Genomic DNA, 3,928 nt, shown 5'->3' on the forward strand with positions numbered 1-3,928 from the left:
CTGAACAAGATCCAAAGACATATTGTCTTTGGCGAATGGAGAACCATCGAAAACTTTCAGCTAACAAGATCTTCTGGGAAATTTAGGGCAACCAGTCATCCTTACAAGATGACGATCATGAACTCCACTATCATGACCCGGTGCCCTCCTTTGTCACCAGACTATTTCTTGGATCTTGCTACATATTCAGATATTCTTGCAGAAGATGGTCTGAATGACAACATCTTGATAGGTACCTATTTTATAAGAAGTGGTATATGATAAATTTCTATAAAAATGATAATAGATTAATTTGGATATGTATATTAGATGTTGTTGGACAGGTGGTTTCTATAGGTGACATGAAGACGTGCGAGATCAACGACAAGCCAAAGAAAAGAGTAGAGGTTGAGCTCCGTGATGCTAGGTAATATTAGTAATATGAATTGCTTTATCGTTTATCTACACAATTTCAAAACACTAAATATTGGCAACATGTTGTTATGCAGTGACGAGCGCTTATCATGCACTCTCTGGGGAAGAGTCTTACTAAGAGACACAATTTACAGAGTTTTCTCCAAATCTAACTGCGGATGCGGGATTTAAGTCCCAAAAACTTTTAGCTTTAATTTATGAAAAGTTTAGTAATTTATGACATTAAGTTAATAATAGTTGTTTTTTCATTGACAAGAGTTTCTATATTCCTTATTTGTATTTTCCTTCATCTTTCCATCTCTGCTTTGCGTTGTAATTTCCAAATGTTGCCCCTTTAGGAAAGTTGGAAGATGAATAAAAATATTTGAAAGAAAACGGTAACAAAAATAAAATAATTTAAAGGATAGTGACATAATGTTCAGCTACTAAAGTGGACAGAAATGAATATTTTGAAAAATACTTAAGAGTTAAGACTATAAAAGAACATGTTACATCTTATGTTGTCGAGCGGGAATCTAGGGCTTCATTAAAAAAAAAATGAAAATATACTATTTACTTGATCAGAAATACATCATTAAGATATGCTCACGTTTGACGAGAACAAAAAAATAACAAATAAAACTTTTGGAACTGGCAGAGGTGTCCCACGAGTTCGTCTTGCCGTGCCCAGACTAATCCTAACTTAAGGCAAAATTAAAATGGGAGGCTTTTTTCTAAAATAAAATAAATATAAAATAATTTTAAAATGATATAAATAACTAAAAATAAAATAATAGTCTAAAAAACTAAAGCATAGTCTTTTTTTTATGTTCTAATAAACTATTTCACCAAATGCTCATAATCTAGATTTTAAAGTTTTTTTTAAAAATAATATATCAAATCATCACAATCATAATTCATAAACAAAGTTACTATAAAGAAAATTAGTATATGTTAAGTTAATGAAGATTTAGAAGTACTGAAAAAGGTTTCAACCGTTTTAAAAGAAAGACGTAAATAAAAAAAAAAAATAAAGATTTATCATTTTTAAAAAGAATACATTTTATTATGTATGTTAAAGAATCAAAACAGAAAAATCAAACCAGTGTTTATTCATGAATAAAATGTCCCTCAAAACTTTTGTGATACACCGTGTTCTTAAGATTTGGAAACCTTAAAAATCCTTTATATATTGGGGCGTGATGTAAATGCCTTTATCTGCCCCGAGGCAGCATCATGAACTTTTGCATGTTATTAACTCCCATTATACATCTATACTATTAATTGGGAGGCACACTTAGGTATAAAAAAAAAAATATTTCTTTACATGACATGAAATACCACTACGCTTAACAGAAATCAAGAAGAAGAAAAAAAAGGGACAATTTCGTAAAAAAATAAAGCAAAAAGACGCGGACCTTCTGTTGGTTCTACTATCAAAGTATAACACTATTCGGATCTTCAATAAGCTTTCCACGTTTCCAAACAGATTATCTCATCTATACCTATAAAACAAATCATAATATAATTAGGAAAGAAATATAACAAAATCCATAAATAGCTAAGCAATCCTGGAAGTATTTGAATAACAAACCTATCTCATAACTAATTTAGTATCCGACATAAATGGTATATCATAAAAACAATCCAAATCTGACTTTAACATTTCCATATTCTCAAAATTTTAAATACTCAGAACAAATATAGCAATGGATATTCGCAAAATCTTCTCAAAATCATTCTACATCATAAAAACTATCCAAAACGGAGTTTATCATTTTCATATTCTCGAAATCTTTAATACTGAGAACAAATATAACAATGGATATTCGCAGAATCTTCTCAATATCATTATATATCAATCCGAATATTACTATTAAACGAAAACAATAACTGAAAATCTACCAAAATCATAATTAATTTAATGATATTGACTTAATCATTATAAAAACTATCCAAATCTACAATTTATCATATCGATAATCACTTCTAAAATCATTTTCTATCAAACACAATCTTTAAGTTATTGGAATACAATAACTGAAAATATATTTTATAATTACTACGATCTCAACAACTCACCTATATTACTAATATAAAAACCCTATTAGACGTCATTGGATTCCAGACACATCAAGCATAATAGTATTCAAAAACTCACCAAGCAATCGCAAATAGCCGGCAATGATGGTACAACTCCTCTGTCCGATATCAAACCCTTCAAAACAACATGGAGGGTCAAAGTCAAAATTGTACACAACTGGAAGCAATACACAACTTACAGTGGTGAAACAATGGAGATGATATTGGCTGACATCAATGTAAGTTTTTCTTATTCTACTTACACGCTTTGTTTTCTAATATGTGATAATCCTCATCTTAATAGTATACATTTTTTTTTCTGTTAGGGTACTCTGATCCATGCCACAGTGAAAAAGCAGCAACTGAACAAGATCCAAAGACATATTGTCTTTGGCGAATGGAGAACCATCGAAAACTTTCAGCTAACAAGATCTTCTGGGAAATTTAGGGCAACCAGTCATCCTTACAAGATGACGATCATGAACTCCACTATCATGACCCGGTGCCCTCCTTATGCACCAGACTATTTCTTGGATCTCGCTACATATTCAGATATTCTTGCAGAAGATGGTCTGAATGACAACATCTTGATAGGTACCTATTTTATAAGAAGTGGTATATGATAAATTTCTATAAAAATGATAATAGATTAATTTGGATATGTATATTAGATGTTGTTGGACAGGTGGTTTCTATAGGTGACATGAAGACGTGCGAGATCAACGACAAGCCAAAGAAAAGAGTAGAGGTTGAGCTCCGTGATGCTAGGTAATATTAGTAATATGAATTGCTTTATCGTTTATCTACACAATTTCAAAACACTAAATATTGGCAACATGTTGTTATGCAGTGACGAGCGCTTATCATGCACTCTTTGGGGAAAGTTTGCTGATAACATTTGGACAGCATGCCATGATGCAAATGATTCTATGGTGATATGTTTGATCCGTCTTGCAAAGATCAACTCATACAATGGTGCGTGTTTAAATTACTAATATTACATAGCAGTCGTGTTTGTCCAACGTTGTAGATAAACAAATTTCCGTCTTCTTACTTTTATATAGGTACAAGGACAATTTCAAATGCATACGAAATGTCGTTGATGCTAATCAATCCAGACTACCCTGATGTGTTTGATTTTGTGTCTAAGTAAGAACCCTTATACCTATATGATTTGAATATTATTTCTATTAAATATTTCAATTATAGTAAAAAACATTTGTTGCAGGTTGCCCAAAGATGATCTCAAACTTACTTTCTGTGAAAAAAAAGTTTTTAAAGCAAAACAATGACAAGGATGATTATATCAACCAATTCCCTCGAAGCACTGTCTTAGACCTCCTCGAAGCAACGATGGTATATTATAAAATGTTTTTTTAAATATCCTCTACAGTTTTATTCCTTCATGCGATACATGGTGGTATTCATTTAGGTTTTTTTGTATCATAGGAAG

The sequence above is a fragment of the Camelina sativa genome, chromosome 10 (genome assembly GCF_000633955.1).
Source record: "Camelina sativa cultivar DH55 chromosome 10, Cs, whole genome shotgun sequence".
In the NCBI taxonomy this organism is placed as follows: Eukaryota; Viridiplantae; Streptophyta; class Magnoliopsida; order Brassicales; family Brassicaceae; genus Camelina; species Camelina sativa.